The sequence below is a fragment of the Nothobranchius furzeri genome, chromosome 16 (genome assembly GCF_043380555.1).
Source record: "Nothobranchius furzeri strain GRZ-AD chromosome 16, NfurGRZ-RIMD1, whole genome shotgun sequence".
Lineage (NCBI taxonomy): Eukaryota > Metazoa > Chordata > Actinopteri > Cyprinodontiformes > Nothobranchiidae > Nothobranchius > Nothobranchius furzeri.
In genome coordinates, this window is record NC_091756.1 from 45,619,095 (window position 1) to 45,639,281 (window position 20,187).

The window sequence follows — 20,187 nt, forward strand, 5'->3', positions numbered from 1 at the left end:
GCCAGATATATATATATATATATATATATATACACACACACACACACAGAAGAAGAAAATATGATTTCTATAGCGCCTCTCACGATAAAAATCACGAGGCGCTTCCTCGTGATTTTTGATATAAACAAAACATAAATGAAATACAAATTAGAGATTTTGACTAGTATTTGTATTTAATTCTTGCTTCCTGTTCCAAGTAGACTGAACCTCTGAGAATTGTTTCCTTTTAAACAGGACAAATGTCTAAATATAGACATTTTTGTAGCTTGCAGTGATGCACTCAACCAGCCAGCGAGCGGCTGCTCCTGTGGGGGTCATTCACTAGCTGCACTGGAAGAGCCCTCAGGATACAGCTGAGTGTGTTTGCTTCTTCTCCAGCCCAGTCAAATGAGTTATAGTGTGCTTTTAAGTTAAGTAATCACAAAAAAATAAAATGGAAATGAAATGTTTTTCATCAACCAGATTCCTCAAATTCACAATGACTCAAAAACAAACGAAGCAGCAAATAAAGTATTTTAATGCCATTTTCCAACTTTCAGCCGTGTAACAGACGTATTTCAAAAGTAAACATTGTTTCCACAGTTTGTATAATAATGTCTAAATACTTTCTAAGTAGATAGGCTGTAGAAGGTTTGAATGTAATATCTTTCCTTTTTTATGAAAGGTGTAGTGATCACACTTTATAGCGTGACAACTGCTAATTAATTATGACCAATAAGATGGGATAATTCCATAAAAATATGAACTATCAACTGGATTGATCTTTGAAGTTTAATCAGAAGATTATAGTTAATTTTACTTGTTCATGGACCATAAACACACTTTGTATTAATTCAGACAGAGTCAGGTATATAGTTAAAAAGGAATTTTATTCTTTTCTAAACTAATGATTATACATGACAAGATTTGAATAATGAGATGTGATGGAGTGGATATGCGGTGAAGGGATATGATGTGTAGGTGGTGTGATGTAAGTTAGATGTTTATCAGAACCTTTGTGTCTGAAAGAAATTGTGAAATCTGGGTGTAAAAGAATTTGTTGTCTGCTATAAACTAGAGAGTTGATTATTAATAAAACAGCACCAGATGCAATCTGTTGTGTCTACAAACCCTGGCAGAGACCCCCAGCAGATCCAGACTGTCAGACGTTGGGTGGACCTCACGGTATCTGGAGCCCGTAGGTTGGCTCCGAAACGACCCATCCAGTTTTGAGATATCTTCCAGGTCACAACAGTAGCTGGAATGCTTGTTTGCATCCAAGGTGGATGTGTGGCTCTTAGGGAGCCATCTGGCTGTGTCAGCTTGCAGCGTGCAAACAAGTATATGACTGAATGTCAAAAGGGATGTCTCAAGGATGCTTGTTCCGAATTGGCCAGTTTGGAACTTTGCTAGAAACTTAATTACTCGGGAAGTAATTCTTGTTTTATTAACTACTTTGTTATGATTTCTCGCCAAATTTGGCCAATCAAAATTTGACACGTTTCTGAGTATTTACCAACATCCCTCAGAAAGCCACGTCCTCCTCAGATACAAAGATGTTTTTAACACTGTGAATGAGAATGTCTTGAAACACTTATGTGAGTTGAATCTTAACCTTAATTGGTATCTTATAAAGATGTGTATGAGTGTAGATAATGATTAACTTGTTAAATCAAACACATACTGATCATAAGATCTGCAATGGATCATTTTAAGAGCAATATTTTTTCAACTTCATTGATTTAAGCACAGATTATTCAAACATTTTATTTAAACATCTTGTTCATTCAACCATATGATTAATTAACGTATAAGTTGCAAAGTCTTGTAGGATTTGTGTTGATTCACTTTTATTTAGAGTGAGGAATTCAGCAGTCTGACTTTTACGCAGAGAGAAGGGCTTTTGTGGGAGACCTTGACAGTTTATTTATGTCTGCGCTGAAGAACAATAAGTGAGCAAAGGGTTGATTTGTGCGTATGGATCCTCCAGATGGTGCAACCTTGACTTTGCAGCTCTGGCGTGTATGAAAGGTTATCCTGTGTCAATTAGATAGTGAAAATTGACCCTTTGATTCATAACAAAGGGGATGACATTATTTCCTGTTAGAAACACTTTTGATTTTGGCCACAAGCTAGGTCCTGTTGTGACTAGTTATTAGCTAGTTATCTGGTTAACTTCTGACGCCACCTAAAAAGCTGTCCTTTACAGGTATCAGAATCAGAAGGGTTCTATTGCCATATAAGCGAGAAATCACAACATCAGGAAATTGCTGCAGTACTTGGTGCAAAAAGATAAAATAAGAGATAAGCAAACACAGGAAGTAAGAATATAATCATGATAAAATAAAAATATAAAGTGGCAATAATTAGAGAAATGGCTACTTTATACACAGTGTAGGTACTGATCAGACTGTATCAGTCCAGGTATAAACACAACACAGAGTCATGTGACTGGAACCAGGCAACTGGAGTGGGCAGTCCTAGGACTGTCGTTCATGAGTCTGACCACGGAGGGGAAGAAAATGTTCTTGTGGTGAGTGTTTCTGGTCCAAATTGATCGGAGCCTCCTGCCAGATGGGAGTGAGTCAAAAAGACTGTGTCCAGGTGACACAGATAAGCTGTGATTCAACCTGCATGCCTCAATGTCCTGTAGGTGTACAGGTCATGTATGCAGGGGAGTTTGCAGCCAGTATAACCTGCTCAGCAGATTGCATGACACGCTGCAGCCTCTTCTTGTCCCTGGTGGTAGTGCCAGCATACCACACAGTCCTGAAGAGGTGAGGATGAACTCGATGAATGCGGTGTATAACTGCCTTATCGACTGTGTTGGCAGGTTGAAATTCTTCAGCTTCCTCAGGTAGCACATTCTCTGCTGGGCCTTTTTTTTTTTGGTGGAGGTGATGGTGGGCTCCCACTTTAGGTCCTGGGTGATGTGGTGCCCAGAAAGCGACATAAGTCCACCATCGTGAATGGAGTCACACAGGGTTGTGGGAGGACTGGGGCTGTGTGCTTCCTAAAGTCCACAACAATGTCCACTGTCTTCTGCGGATTTAGCACCAGGTTGTTGGGGCTGCACCAGGACACTAGCCGTTCGACTTCCATTCTGTAGGTAGATTCATCCCCGTCTGAGATGAGTCCAATGACAGTGGAGTCGTCTGCAAACGTAAGCTTGACAGACTCGTGGTTGGAGGTGCAGTCGTTGGTGTACAGAGAGAAAAGCAGAGGGGAGAGAACACAGCCCTGAGGGGAACCGGTGCTGATGGTCCGCAGGCCCGAGACATTTGTCCCCAGCCTCACTTGTTGCTTCCTGTCCATCAGGAAGTCAGTGATCCACCTGCAGATTTGGTCAGGCACGTTCATCTGGGACAGTTTGTCTTGGAGGAGGTCTGGCAGGATTGTATTGAAAGCAGAGCTGAAGTCCATGAACAGGATCCTGGCACTGGTGCCCGGAGAGTTCAGATGCTGCAGGATGAAGTGTAAAGCCATGTTGATGACCTGTTGGCTCTGTAGGCAAACTGCAGGGTGTCCAGGAGGGGGGCTGCAGGGGACTAGAGGTGGGGAAGAACCAGGTGCTCAAATGACTTCATGTAAGGTAAGGTAAGATATTATTTTCTCAAAAACTGTCCAAAGAAATCCCACTTAAAAAGATCTAGACTTTAAATTGATGGTTCTCTAAAATGCAGGCAGTTTGTTTCCCTCTTCAAGCTTCTAATCATTCAGAATCAATCGATTCCTTAAGGGACAAACAGGATCCTATAAAGAAGCCAACATACAACTCAAGCTTTTAATTTGATGTATTACATTTTTAATTTGTGAGCAAAGAACACAGCCTACAACACATGGGTGTAAATACCTCCTGTATAGACTCTAGCATCTACTTGGGTTTAATTACTGTGTGCTTTGCTCGAAGGGAGAAGATGTTTATAGGAAAATGGCACTCACACAGACATCCTGCTTTCTGATAATTAAAAAGGGTAATAAATGCTTCCATTCAGCTCTGGGAGGTTGGCATTCACAAGAGAGGCAGCTCACATTGTTTGTGTTTTCCAGGGACCTGGTTTACTCAGACGAGGATGAGAAAGGTTGGGTGGAAATAATTAGTTGGGTTTGTATTCAGTGTGTGGGCCACTTTAAATCAGAGAACAGACAGAGAGAAGCTAAAAGTGAAAAGGAAGGATGTCATTCAGAGCTTGTAGGTCTTCAGAAATGTGTTTTTACACAGCTTTACTTGTAGTAATATCAATAGAAAATACAGTTTTTAAAAATAAAAGACAAACACTGAAAAAATTCTTACTGAATGTCACTTTTTTGATTGTGTTTGTAATTTGCTCTGAATAAAAACCAATAAAAATGAGCCACTTAAATTTTTGTTTTCACTTCCTTGATCAACCCAGTCATTTGCTCCTGCTGAGATGTTAACTTTAATAGCTCACTTGGCATAAAGTTAAGAGATCTTTGGATCTCTTCCAAGTCATCTGTTGAGGCCGTGTCCCTCTTCCGTCCACTGGTCCTTCCACTTGGCGTCTCTTCCACCCAGGTGAGCTTCTACTGAATGGTAGATGGCTGACTGCTGTTAGCTCTTATACCTGGTAGAAGTTTAGTATGACTGTGGCTGCTGCAGAGTTTATCTTTCTTCCCCGACACACTGACTCACTGCATGGTAAAGCTGCTCATCTCTCCATGTTCAGCAGCACAAACCTGTGTGAGCAATTGATGTCTGTGATGAAGATGAACAGAACAACACAAGAGTCTCACTGACTAACTCCCTCCTCAGCTCAGAGCCAACCTCAGAGATGCAGGTGTCTAGCTGGAACAGGTGAGCATCACAGTAAATCAAGAGTGGAGCAGTCTGAGCTTGAATTATTTAGCATTTATGCACTTTTTCTGCTCCAAAGCATGAAAGTCAAAAGGTGAGATTACATTTTCATTTAAGAAAATTACTATTTTTTATTTATGTTGTTGGCCTGTGAAAAAAGATTTCACCTACGTTAAAACATGAACTGGAAAGAGAACAGATAGAAGAATAGAATAGAAAATCCCTTTATTGTCTCTCAGTGGGGAATGCTTGATGTCACATCAGCAATAACATTCATTACAGGAGCAAAAACGGGAGTAAAAAATAATGAATGAACAAGAAAACATAGAATAGAAATACTTAAAAGATTAATAAAAATATTTTTTTATGAATACCACTGATGTGTGCTTTATTTAAAATCGATTTGCTCGTGTGTGATTTGGTTATTCCACATTCAGTGTTACTGTAAAAATAAGTTTGTTTCTAAAGGAAAAGGTTCAACCATACGCATCTGTAGATAAAAGAAAATATGCACTTTGTCAGTGTTTTCATTTTGGCCCAGTGTGAATTTGAGTTGGACACCCCTGATGTAAACGGTAATATTTTACTATCTTTCATGAAGGTGTAAATGAAACAGCCTTGTTAAAAGGGGGAAACATCTTTAATTTCCACTTTATCACTACTTTAATGTTTTCATGAGCCATACAGGTCATTTTCTAACTAACAAAATAATTCAGGGTGGTGGTGCTCTGTCGTTATCTGATCCCTCCCTGATCCACCCGCCCTCTCACACTGAGCAGATGAAGCTACAGATGGAGAAACGAAGACCTGTATCTGATTCTGTGTGAGAATGAGACTTTCATCTAAAACGCCTGGGGGAACCAGCCAATCCAGCTAATCTCTCCGACGTCTGGATCTAATCCTCACCATGCAAGTGATGCCCACTGATCAAAAAAGATATGATTCTTAGCCCCAATCCACTCTGTATTTATCTACGCCTGATGTTTTCAGGGCATGAAGGAACCCTCTTTGCTCTACATTGTTTTTTAAACAGTTTGCAGCAAGGTGAGATTGGTGGAAAGACACACCACACCTCCACCCCCCCCCCCCCCCCCCCACCCCCCCCGAGCTGGGATGCTCATTTTCACTGGCCAGAGGGAGAAAGTCAAGGCAATTGAAAAAAGGCCTCAGGCCAGTTAATGCTACTGTGTTGTTATATTGCTGTTTTAAAATTTAGCTTTAGGAAAAGTAAGAAAAAAGATTTCAATGGGCAGAATCTAAAGTGTGTATTTAATCATTTTTATTCCCCTGAGCAGGTATTAAGAGGGCAGTTGCAGTCATGTAGCTTGGTGCACTTTTGGCTAAAACTGGGGAAATAGGGGAAAGTTGCACCACATGTTCTAAACAATACAGACAGTATTTAATAAAAACTGTACACACTTCATATATTTAATTTAGAGTTTATCCAGGATTGGAAACACAGAGATTTAACACAGTTTTGTTCCCTAAAATGAGTGATTTCTACATTTGAGCCTGCTGGGGTGATACTCAACCTCCGAGGAAAGATACTTCAAAGGTAGAAACAGGAACACCTTTAATTTTATTTAACACAAGCATTCTGCAAAATACAACTCCCTGAGTAGAAATGTTTATTTGGACCTCTTTTTTGGTTTAATAATCATGAAACTGTCTTTAAAGTTTGGCACCAGATTAAGAGTGAGACGTTTATGGTAATAGCTGCTGAGATTGAGTGTATTTTTGGTGTTTAATTCTTATTAAAAGCATGTAAAAACAGGATATAGTTGGATATGTTGCCTAGATCTGACTCAGTTCCCAAAATCAATTAAAACTGTATGTGGGTGCTGGAGCATGAAATACAACATGGGTCTGAATAGCTGGAGTAGCTCAGTGATGATAGACCACCTTCATCGCAGCAAGAGCCGTTACATCGAGGAACGATAACATGAATATTCTTAGAAGTGTTTCAATTATTAAAAACTAGAATTTGTTTTAAGTTTCCCCAATATTGTTTTTTTTCCTGAAATTACACTTTCTTGAAATTACACCATCACTTAGATGTAGGAAATCCACGCCAGATTTTCTCCATTTAAAGCTGCCAGTTCTTCAACAAACAGCGCTTCAGCAAAGATCACAGTTTCATCTATCTGGTCAGTCCCTCTGACAGAGATTGCTACCAGGAGGACATCATCAAGTTTGAGGAGTTGAACCCGATTTAATGGGTAGAGGCCTCCTATGGGATTTCAGCTGCTGACGTATTCTGAAGGAGTACGAATGAATCCAGGGGCAGGGTTATTAGTGCACTGGTCCCTGCTGAAAACTGAAATTGCTTCATGTCTCAGTGGGAGAGTTCAGAACCTTTCTCAAGTCTTTCGTAACCGAGACATTTAACAGCTGTGCTAAAGCTAGATTTGTGACATTTTGGTTTTCACTTGTTTTTATGTATTTTAATGCAAAATAGATTCATCCAAAGCAGACAGAGCTTGACAACATTCATCAACAAGCTCAACAGTGTTAGTCAACATCTCTTCATTTGGCTAAATTTATATAACTTCTATCATTTACCATTTATATTACTCATTACGGGTTGCACAGTGGTGCAGTGGTTAGCGCTGTTGTCTTGCAGCAAGAAGGTCCATGGATCACATCACGGCCTGGGGTCGTTCTGTAAGGAGTTTGCATGTTCTCCCCGTACATGCGTGGGTTATCTCCGGGTACTCCGCTTCCTCCCACAATCCAAAAACATGACTGTCAGTTTAATTGGTTTTTCTAAATTGTCCTTAGTTGTGAGAGGGAATGTGTGGTTGTTTGTCCTGTGTGTGTTGCCCTGCGATGGACTGGTAACCTGTCCAGGGTGTAGCCTGCCTGTTTTCCCGGAGACCGCTGGAGGCACCAGCCCCCTGCGACCCTGCATGGATAAGCGGGTACAGAAAATGGATGGATGGATTACCCATTACTACAATTTACTTAAAAGTTGGCAGCAATACTCAAATGTTGGCTGCCAATGAACTAGCTATTTGCTCCTCAGTCCTGTAACGTTTCTCTAAAAAGTGGCTACCAAGAGCAGGTAAAGTAGAGGGACTATTATACAAATTTGTTGGAAAGTGTAAAAAAAAAGAAAGAAAAAAGAAGCAGTGAAACAAAAGCGAATTTAGTCATATTTCAGCATGGTTGCATATTCATCTGCAAATGTCAGAATAGATATCAGAGGTTGAATTTAGAAAGTTAAGAATGAGAGTCTTAGCTTTAGTGTTTATCCTAAGTGAATAAACTCTATATAGTCCTGATTTCTGAGAGGAAATAAACTTCCCACCAGAGCTCATGCATAAAAGAATGTACTTTGTGGTAGAGCGAGTCGAAGTGTTGACAACAACAAGAAAAATATGGTACTTGCTTAGCAATAAATCAGCAGCAAGGCTGTACAGCAGGACTCCAGTTAACCCCTTGCAGTGTCTGTAAGTCTGAATTACAGTCCACAACTCACTGACTTTCCTGTAGATCTAAAACTATTTTACCTTTGTTCACGACTAGAAGCCTTTCTAACTCCTTTGAGAAGTGCTGGTGTATTTCCTTTTAGAGTGAGACTTTGAAGTTTTTTGCACTCTGGGACACACATTGCCATGGATCAGAGGTTATCATCAGTACCACGCAAGAAATCCATCACCTGAATGGAGCTGTATATGTGGTGGATGAATAATCTCTGTGGAGACTTTGACTTTCTTCCAACTTCAAACAGACACAATGAGAACATTCAGTTTCTTGAGCAGGATGTGTCTTTAATCCCTAGCAGATAAATAGCCTGCTATTTTGTGTAATTATATTGAGAAAAAAAGGCCAAGAATGAGAGCACTGTGATCAAATGCACACACAGATATATGCAGCAGAGCAACATCCAAGCCATTTTTGAGTCCAAGCCAAATACTCAGCGACTGACCCAGACATAAACCCAGTCCACTGAGTGATTGCATGCAGGCAAAACCACTCCCAACACTCATCTCCAAACAATAAGAGTTATTATTGGTGTGGCTAAACACTTCAAACGTCCTTTTGTTCCCATTACGTTGCAAAGAAAGAATTCAGATTTTTCCAAATTTAACATCGCTGGACAAAAGCATGCATTTTCTGTAGGTGGTATAGTTCTTTCTTTAAATTGTGTTTTCACTGCATTAGAAAGGGACATCATAAGCATATATTCCAGACTGTAACTAATCAAGGTCTTAGCACAGCTGAACAGCTAGGCTCATTTCTATCCAGTGAGCAAACTCTCTTCTAAATTCTCCTGAAGCTGGGCTAAAAGACATTTGTGTGGGCCAAAAAGGAGTTAGGCCCACAATGTCAAAAGATTTCAATACAGCGTTCAGCCCTGACTCTGCCAATCAGATGCTGTAGCACTGCTCCTTGTTCCTCCAAATCAAAGGACTTTGTCTCCTGGGATCATGGTTGATTAGGTGGGGGGAGACTGGGAACTGTGTGGGATACACTGGGTTCTTTGTCCTGCTTAAGAATTAGACTCCTTAGCAGTCTATAGATGCTTGCAACACACACACACACACACACACACACACACACACACACACACACACACGCACGCACGCACGCACGCACACACACGCACGCACGCACGCACACACACACACACACGTGCATTCATGAGAGCATGAGAGTGCACAATCAATATACAAACCACCAAGCCCAATAATGTGTTTGCACAAGTTCACAGACCCCAGAAGGACACACTGTTGTGTCTTCAGGTGACCTACATGTACATAAACCTTTTCTTGTTTGTATGACTAAAGCCTGATTCATACTTCTCTGTGAGCTCTGTAACAGAGAGACGTACACAGTGTTGGAAAGGTTTTCACATTCGAACTTCTGTTCAGGCAGCGGAGTGTTGCAAAACAATTCCCCGCCAGGAGAAAAGAGGGCGTAGCACTGTTCTGTGGTATCCTGCCACCATAACACTCCATGATAGTGTATTTACTAATGTGTTTATATATTTCAGAGACTTTATAACATGGACAAATTAGTCCTTCATTCTCATCCACCTCTTCATGCAGTCGCCACTGCTAAACCCACATTTCCCGTCGTTTTCGTCCACGTTTGCTCTGTATTTTGTACTCCTTCAGTCACGAGTGAATAAATGTTAATATTTTCTGACTTTTTCCATGATGCCTTCTTCAATTTGTTCTAGGTCTGCTGCTAAATATCTGTTTACTTTTTAACAGAGCTGCAGCGGTGCTGGTGACGAATATACAGGAAGTGCCATCCTGACAAGCTTGCGGTCTCCGTCACTTTTCGACGGATGTTTAAAATTTTGGGCACTTCTCCGTCACCCTCTGTGAGCCCGTCGGATAGCCCTTGCACCGACGCATAACGGCGTTGTGTGTCCGCACCGACGCAGGCGGAGAAGTATAAATCAGGTTTAACAAATGAATGTGAACTATGGAGGAAAGGACTTAAAAGTTTAGCATCAGTTAAGTTTTTAACATAGTTATTATTATTAATGCTGAGAAATGATAGATAGCCATTTCCATTGGGCAGCAGTAGCTCAACAGGTTGAGTGAGTTGTCCAGTAGGGCTGAGGGTAAATGATTATTTTTAAAACGATTATTCTGACGATTATTTTATCGAATAGTCGACTATTCCAATGACTATTTAGACAATTAATCTAATGATTCTTTTTTTTGGATAAAAACCAAAAAACCTCAAATAAATTCCTCAAAAAAATTGATTAATTGTTACTGTAAGAGAATAAACACTACAGGCCTTCCATTTTGTATAACACTGCTTTTATTGTGTTGCGGTTGGTTATGTTCTGGTGACATGTAGAACTTGGGAGTGCAGGCTGCTGCCTGAGAGGTGGTTGGAGACGGAGTGTCTCCATGCTGCTTTGTTTTGGTCACTTATGAGCGTGAGGCGAGTGATGTTACGACCCTTCCTGGGGAGTTTGGCTCGTGTGCAAAAAGGAAGGGACAATAACACGTGATTTAAAAGTTTAAATGGTGATCAAGTTTATTTACAACAACAAAAAAACATAAATATTTCCATCCACAGGTTGGGAATAAAACTAATTCTGCCTGTGGGGAATTAAAACAAATGTACAAATAAGTAGGGATGTCCTACTGGGCAAAGATTACTGGGTTCTGGACCAAAATAAGGATCTCCAAAGGCCCAAATTCTAAACTGGGAGGTTAAACCAAACTCACGATGATATTTTAAACTAAACCGAAAACCCACAACACTCTAAATGTAATAAAAGGGAGATCTACACAACAAAAAAGATGAACTCTAAACCAAAACGTAACAGCTTATCCAAACGCAAGAAGCTGTTAGCGAAAATGCTAACAGTAGCTTTACCAACATTAAGTTCAAGTTACCAAGTTTAAATAAACCAAAAATACCCAGCAGCAAACAGACCAGCACGGAGGAGAGACTGCTACCACCAAAACAGCTCTCCTAATGTCTGAAAGAAGCTCCTTTATGAAGGGAGAAACGCTTCCGGTGATTTTCTACATCTGCGGTAGAGACGAAGCAGCGCATCTGACCCCGGAAGTTGTTGTCCGTTGCCGGGAGACGAAGGCGGGCAAAACAGGAAAGAATCTAGAAGCAGACGGACATTGTTCCGGGTCTTCGGTATTTGGCGGAGATGTTAGTGAAGGCAGAGAAGAGGGCGAACTAGAGGAAAAACAGGCAGATTCCTCTGTTTACAAACTCCTGGGGATGCAACAAGTGGGCGTGGTGCGTCGACTACCGGATCTGACGTCAACAAATTTTTAGAATCGAGCCGTCTACGTCATCGATGCTTTGCTACAGCCCTATTGTCCAGTAATTGGAAGGTTGCAGGTTCGATCCCGGCTCCGGACAGAGAATTCTGCTGTTGTGTCCTTGGGCAAGACACTTAACCCACCTTGGTGGTGGTCGGAGGGACCGGTGGCGCCTGTGCTCGGCAGCCTCTCCTCTGTCAGTGCCCCCATGGCAGCTGTGGCTACATCGTAGCTCGTCACCATCAGTGTGTGAATGTGTGTGTGAATGGATGAATGATACACTGTAGTGTAAAGCGCTTTGGAGTCCTAACTCTGAGAAGTGCTATACAAGTGCGGGTCATTTATCATTCATTTCCAAATGGAGTGATGCTATGCATTATAACATAATGTCATGCACTATTTTAGCACTCAGAGTTAATACTGTAAATGACAAGCAAAGATCTTGAACGATGTGCGGAGGCCATGCAAAGTGTTTTAACTACAAGCTGGCCAGTAGCTCAGGCTCTGCCAACTGACGAGATGGTGGATTGATCCCAGCAAGACACTGAACCCCATGTAGCACTTGGTGTGGAAATCAGGGTGAAAATGTGTGGAGTCATAGCATGTAAATGCTTTAAGAGGCTTAAAAGACTAAACAAGAGCTATGCAAATGCATTCCATTAGGTTTGACACCAGGGTCAAAGCCTGTAATAATGACACATTTATAGACATTTATGTATCATCCAAAGTCAGCTTGATCTGGCAGCCATATTGAATTGGACTGACTCCTAAAGTTAACCAGTTTCACATCCACTGATGGTTTTCTTAGTTTTTAATAAACTTCCCAAATAAATCCTACAATGTCAATGAGCCACAGCTGTCCTGGGGTGCATTGATAAAGAAGAGGCTGCCGATCACAGCTGCCTTCCAACCATCACTAGCAGGTAAGGTGAGTTAAGTGTCTTGCCCAAGAACACAATTATCCTCCAGTAGTCAGGATCTAACCTACAACCCTTTACAAGGCAATCCACTCTACCTCCTGAGCTAATGCTGCCCAAATAAATAAATATATATTTTAAAAAGAATCCATCCAGTATTTCATACAATATTTTCCACCATACAGAGTTGATTGCAGTGACAAATGTTTGAATTAATGGCAACCTTTTAAACAGCTATTTCATGTGATGTATGCTCTTAGATGAGCTGCATAATATTAGGAAAACCAGGGATGTCCGATAACAGTGATTAATATTGCGATGATGATATGACTTGCAATAAATAAACAAATACTTCATTAAAGAACAAAAAATCAAAACCAAATGTATTTGAAAACTTTAAAAACGACAAAAAAATCATAAAAATCAGAAAACCAAAATTTGTGATCAAAAGATGTGAGAAAAGGGAAAAAGAAAATGAAGAAGGAAAGGCAATCGGTGAATCCCGGGAAAAGCAGAATTGGCAGAAAGAGCAAAATGACCAACCGTCCATATTATGTGCTGTCTGCCTACGGGGTGGGCATCTAACCTATAAGAACCCACCCGATTGGCCAACTGAGTGAAGGGCTCTATTTGATTCGTCAAAAACTTCCTGCTTCCGTTTGATTGCTAAACTGCATTATGTGTAGCAAACATTTGAGCAGACTATTCATTGCAGTTTTTTCTGTTCATTGCGACATGTGTATTGCTCATGCTGATATCGCGATGACGAAACATTTGCGATTTATTGTGCAACCCTATGTTTTACCACCATACACCAAAGTTTTGTTCAATAAAAACTAATCCTTACAAATAAAACATGTTTTTGCATTTCCCAAAGACAATCATTTCTACTATTAACTACTTAAAGTGACAATGTGTAGTTTTTACCATTAACCACTGGAAGTGAAATGTTGTAAATGAATTAAAAGATGCCCAGAAAAATATTGGTGGTTTCATGACAAATAATCATAACAATTGGGTCTAATTTACATGGGAGCGGGTCTAAGTCTCTGGGCGACGCCACTTTGGATCCAATGTTTCCTTCTATGGAAGCCCGCGAGGACAGAATGCATTTGCTGATTTGTAACAAACGGTTACAAATCTTTCAGCAGTAATGAACATTGTTCTTTTACACATTTACCTCTTCACTCAGTGCAAGTGATGAAAGGGAATCTGATGTTCTTGTTATTTAGCTGGAGGTTTCACTCCGATTAGTTTTTGACCCTAATGGCCATCTGTTGGTAAGGTCTTACTTGAACACAAAGATAATGCTTTTTTGCAATTATTTAGGTATTGTAATGAACTCAAGCTGGCAGACCCGTAAAAACACCCAACACAGAATGACACGTTTTAGAATGTTTATTAAAGAGGGAAAAGGGGCGATGACTGGAGAGGCAGAGGCTAGGTCAGAAGACAGGCGGTCGTTACCAGAAGATCCGAGAGGTTGAATATCCGACAGGGGAATCCGGAGACGTGATCGAGGACTGAGCAGGGTCTGGGCCAGGAGGTCAGAGGGGCAGTAACTCCAATAGGGGAAATCCAAAGACGTGGTCGGGAGCAAAGCGGTAATCACAGGAGGGCACGAGGAGCAGGCAGGTCAGAGGACGAGGCAAGGTTCGGATCCGTGGAGTCAAGGTGGGTGAAAGGCTGGAGAATTTACTAACAGAAACGTGTTCAATAATCTGGCACCGGTTGGAGAGCAGGCTGGGAGTTATATAGCAGGAGGAGCAGGTGTATGTGATGAGCTGATGAGGAGCTAATGAGAGACAGGTGGTAGGATGATGTGGATGGTGAGTTGACTGTGGTTGCTGGGGAAACAGCTTGGCTGGAGCTTGATGAGGTGCGGGCTGTGGCTGCTGTGGCAACAGGTCTTAGGCAGGAACAGGATCATGACAGGAACAGGATCATGACAGTACCCCCCCCTCAAGGACCGGCACCAGCCGGTCCACCAGGCTAGTCAGGATAGGTCCGGTGGAAGTCGCGGACGAGGGACCCATCGAGGATGTCCCTGGCGGGAACCCAGGAACGTTCCTCAGGGCCAAACCCCTCCCAATCCACCAGGTACTGAAGTCCCCGACCCCAGCGCCTGGAACGTAGGAGCCGTCTGACATCCCAAACCGGCCCACCCCCCACCAGCCGGGCGGGCGGAGGGGGCCCGGAGGCGGGCACAAGTACAGAGGAGACAACAGGCTTGATCCTGGAGACGTGGAAGGTGGGATGGATGCGAAGCGGCCTGGGGAGATGGAGGCGTACTGCTGCAGGATTGATGACCTTAGACACAGGGAAGGGCCCGATGAAGCGAGGCGCCAGCTTGCGGCAATCCACCCGCAGGGGTACGTCCTTCGTGGACAACCAGACCTGTTGTCCAAGGCTGTAGGTCGGGGCGGGCAGGCGGCGACGATTGGCAGTGCGGGAGTATACAGCAGAGGAGCGGACGAGGTTCCTACGAGCCAACCACCATGCACGATGGCACCTGAGAGCAGCCGCCTGGGCAGAAGGAACCCTGGACTCATGGTCCTGAAGGGAGAAGATAGGGGGTTGGAAGCCATAAACAGCATAGAATGGTGACACACCTGTGGAGCTCGACGGAAGGGAGTTGAGGGCATGCTCCACCCAAGGCAGGTTACGTGACCAAGAGGTGGAATCATCCTCGCAGAGCTGCCGGAGCCTGGTCTCCACCTCCTGATTGACCCTCTCCGATTGCCCGTCTGTCTGGGGATGAAAGCCGGAAGAGAGGCTTACTTGGATGCCCAGCCGTGCGCAGAACTCCTTCCAAAAGCCCGAGACAAACTGAGGTCCCCGGTCCGAAACGATGTCCACAGGTATCCCATGAAGGCGGAAAACCTCCCTCGCCATGATGTCAGCCATGTCCTTAGCAGAAGGGAGCTTTTTAAGAGGCACCAGATGAGACATCTTAGAGAAACGGTCGACAATGGTAAGGATTACCTTATGCCCATCTGAGGAGGGAAGGCCAGTGATGAAGTCCATGCTCAGGTGGGACCATGGACGATGTGGAATGGGCAGGGGACGTAACAGTCCTGCTGGAGGTCTATGGGAAGACTTGGCTTTGGCGCAGGCTGGACAGGCTGAAACAAATTCCTTAACGTCCTTTTGCAGGGTAGCCCACCAGAAGTGACGGAGTATGAGGGTGAGGGTCTTGGAGAAGCCTGGGTGACAGTAGAGACGTGAACTATGGCAAAATGTGAGTACCTGGGAGCGAAGATCATCAGGAACGAACAGGCGATCAGGTGGACATGAGGGAGGAACAGGGTGTTGCTGATAGGACTGCCAGATTTGGTTCTCCAGGTCCAGTCTGGAAACCCCCAGTAAGACTCTTCTTGGAAGGATGAGAGAGTCATGGTCCTGGACGGGGTCAGGGTTCACGGGTTCCATGGATCTGGATAGTGCGTCGGGCTTGGTGTTCTTGTCACCTGGGCGATAAGACAAGGTGAAATTAAATCTGCTAAAGAATATGGCCCACCTGGCTTGGCGAGAGTTGAGTCGTTTAGCCGTCTTGATGTATTCCAGATTCTTATGATCAGTCCAGACAATGAATGGAATGATAGCCCCCTCTAGCCAGTGACGCCATTCCTCAAGAGCCAGCTTGATAGCCAGCAGCTCCCGGTCCCCGACGTCATAGTTCCTTTCTGTGGATGAGAGTGTTTTGGAAAAGTATGCACAGGGGTGGATCTTATCATCCTGTGACCTCTGACTGAGTACTGCACCAATGCCAAAGGCGGAGGCATCAACCTCCACAATAAACTGCCTTGAGGTATCCGGAGACTGCAGGACGGGAGCCGATGTAAACAAGTCTTTGAGAGTTTGAAAAGCAGTTTGAGCTGAGTTATTCCATAGGAAACTGACCTTATTGGAGGAGAGAGCATGAAGGGGTGCGGCGATCGTACTGTAATCCTTAATGAATCTCTGATAGAAGTTGGCAAAGCCCAGGAATCGCTGAAGTTGTTTCCGGGTTGTGGGTACGGGCCAGTTGACGACAGCTGAGGTCTTGGCAGGGTCCATGGCCATCTGATTGGGAGATATGGAAAAACCAAGGAAGGAGATAGAGGAACGATGGAACTCACATTTTTCAGCCTTGACAAATAGGTTGTTCTGAAGGAGACGGAGTAACACGGCATGCACATGTTCTTGGTGAGTCTCTAGATCAGGAGAAAAAATCAACACGTCATCAAGGTAGACAAACACAAAGTGTCCCACCATGTCTCTGAGAACATCGTTGATAAGTGCCTGAAAAACGGCTGGAGCATTAGTTAATCCAAATGGCATAACCAGATACTCGTAATGCCCTGTGGGTGTGTTGAAGGCTGTTTTCCATTCATCACCTTCTCGTATGCGGATAAGATGATAAGCGTTGCGTAAATCCAGTTTCGTAAAAATCTTGGCTCCTTGCAAAGAATCAAAGGCGGTGTTTATAAGTGGTAGGGGATAGCGATTTTTAATGGTGATATCATTGAGGCCTCTATAATCAATACATGGTCGGAGTGACCCGTCCTTTTTCCCAACAAAGAAGAAGCCAGCCCCTGCAGGAGATGAGGATGGTCGTATCAAGCCCGCCTGTAGAGACTCTTTGATATAGGTGGTCATGGCAGCTTGTTCGGGAACACTGAGGGAAAACAAACGGCCTCTGGGGGGAAAAGTGCCAGGTAGCAGATCAATGGAGCAATCGTAAGGTCGATGGGGTGGAAGGGAAGTAGCACGATGTTTGTTAAATACTTCTTTGAGTTTGTGATACTCCTGGGGCACCTTAGAAAGGTCAGGGTACATCTCTTGGGACTCCTGGGCAGGTAGGGTAGAGGGAGAAGCGTGAGTTAAACAGTGGTTATGGCAATGATTGGACCAATGAAGGATTTTACCGTTACACCAGTCAATTTGGGGATTGTGTGTCTGTAACCAGGTATTGCCCAGAATGATTGGTATCTCAGAGGATATAACAAGAAATTTTATGGTTTCAGTGTGGTTACCTTCCATCTTCATGGTAATCGGATGAGTCTCCTGGGTAGCATGGTACATAGTATGTCCATCGATGGCCTGGATCTCCTGTGATCTGGATACAGGGTGGAGTCCCAACCCCAAGGATTTGGCAGTATTAAAGTCCATGAACTCAGTGTCGGCTCCTGAATCGATAAACACTGGAAGTTCTTTCTCCTGGTTCTTATGGAAAAAAGTCGCAGAAATTGGGGGTCTGGACGAGGGCTTAGGATTAATACGACCCAGCAGATACCTCGTGTTTTCTACTGGGCCTGACCTTTTAACGGACAGTTCCGAACCTGATGACCCGACGTGCCACAATAGAAGCAGAGGTTATTATTTCTGCGTCTGACCCTTTCCTCTGGAGATAACTGTGATCTGCCAATCTGCATGGGCTCCTCACTCTGATTCCTGGGGGCTGGAGGGAGACTTACAGCACGTGGCATTTCCGTGGTTGAAGGTTGTTGGGTAAAGCGGTAGGTAGTAGGTGGAGCCCTGTTGGGTGGAGCCCTGTTGCGATCTTTCCGGTACTCCATCAGCCTGAGGTCGATTCTGGTGACGAGGTCCTCCATTTCCACCAGGGTTCTGGGATTATCACGAGTTGCCATCTCGTTCTTGATACTATCAGAGAGTCCTTGGTAAAACATATCCATTAAAGCAGGCTCATTCCAATCACTAACAGCAGCAATGGCATGAAAATCAATAATATAGTCTGTGGCTCTTCTGTTGTTTTGTTTTAAAGTCATTAACTGGCGGGTAGCTTCTCTGCCAGGTAGCAAAGGATCAAAGATTCGAATTAGCTCACGGGCAAAATCCTTATAATTGTAACAGATCTCAGCATCTCTTGCCCATTCTCCAGTTCCCCAAACACGTGCTTGTCCTGATAATAGTGATATGACATAAGCCACACGGGACCGCTTCGTAGGAAAGGAGGATGGCTGCAGTTCAAACTGTATCTCACACTGAGTCAAAAAAGCGCGGCAGGTTTTTGATTCACCCCGGAAGACTTCAGGCGGAACCAACTTCGGCTCGTGCATAGGGGAAACCCGGGGCTGACTGTCGGGAACCAACGTAGAGCAGGAAGCGGAAGTCTGTGCGTTAGCTCGTAACAGGTTAAGCATCTCCTCCGTTTTATTTTCCAGCTGGTGGATGGCGGTTTCCACACCAACACGCCACTCTGATGTTGGGTTTGGGTCCATGTTGGCCAGATTATTCTGTAATGAACTCAAGCTGGCAGACCCGTAAAAACACCCAACACAGAATGACACGTTTTAGAATGTTTATTAAAGAGGGAAAAGGGGCGATGACTGGAGAGGCAGAGGCTAGGTCAGAAGACAGGCGGTCGTTACCAGAAGATCCGAGAGGTTGAATATCCGACAGGGGAATCCGGAGACGTGATCGAGGACTGAGCAGGGTCTGGGCCAGGAGGTCAGAGGGGCAGTAACTCCAATAGGGGAAATCCAAAGACGTGGTCGGGAGCAAAGCGGTAATCACAGGAGGGCACGAGGAGCAGGCAGGTCAGAGGACGAGGCAAGGTTCGGATCCGTGGAGTGAAGGTGGGTGAAAGGCTGGAGAATTTACTAACAGAAACGTGTTCAATAATCTGGCACCGGTTGGAGAGCAGGCTGGGAGTTATATAGCAGGAGGAGCAGGTGTATGTGATGAGCTGATGAGGAGCTAATGAGAGACAGGTGGTAGGATGATGTGGATGGTGAGTTGACTGTGGTTGCTGGGGAAACAGCTTGGCTGGAGCTTGATGAGGTGCGGGCTGTGGCTGCTGTGGCAACAGGTCTTAGGCAGGAACAGGATCATGACAGGTATCTACTGCCTCCAATTGCCAGGAAAAATACACACTCACTTTAATAGCATGCAGATGTATATCCACCAAAGATATTTGGTGGATTTCATTAAAGCCCAAGTTCAATTATTTATTTCAAAACATGTGCAGTGACTTCTATTATATATGAATGACTTTTAAGACAATCTCTGTGAAAAATGCTCTGACACTCGTGTTTCAGGAGATACAAGTTAACCAGAGGAGTGGGGAGCACAAAAAGGCAGGATTTAAAGTGTTATTTCCTGATATTCTGACATCTCGCCTCAGATTAAATAACAGCAATGTCACTCTAACATTGACTATGCCTGAAGGAGTTCGGCTTTGTAGTTTAGTTGCTAAGGCTAATGGTTAGCTTCTACTAGCCGAGACATGCTCTACTCTTTCCTGGACGCTAAATCAGCGACAGCATTCCCCGTCGTGAGCCAAGATGGATGAGTCCATGAATGCTAATTTTCAGCATGATGTAGATCTGACTAGCTTTTCTAATCCGAGCATTTCCTGTCTATATTCTATCGGCAGCTAATGCAGAAAAATCAGGGTAGAAGACTTTTTTCACATTTAGCCTGCACCTGAAACTCAAAGTGACCGATCATGTTTCAAAAATAACAAAAAAAAGAAAAGAAAAAAAAACTGTTTCTCAGTGAACTTGCTCTTTAAAGCCCATTCAGTAATACATGAGCTATTTAGCAGACAGATGTGATTACAGAGGCAAGCAAAACCATAGTCACCTAACATGTACCTCTTGTGCAATAATAAAGTCAATCAAGGAATTTTCATGGTAATCAGAATCAACTATTCCCAAAAGGTAGAAGCTCATAACTTCAGTTTAAGGTTTATTTTTTACAGTGAAAC

General features: G+C 43.5%; 1 protein-coding gene across 2 annotated transcripts in view; it reads right to left on the minus strand.

Annotated features, from left to right (window-relative positions):
- ttyh2 (tweety family member 2) overlaps positions 1 to 20,187 on the minus strand; it is a 112,270-nt gene that overhangs the window by 40,988 nt on the left and 51,095 nt on the right. The window lies entirely within an intron of this gene.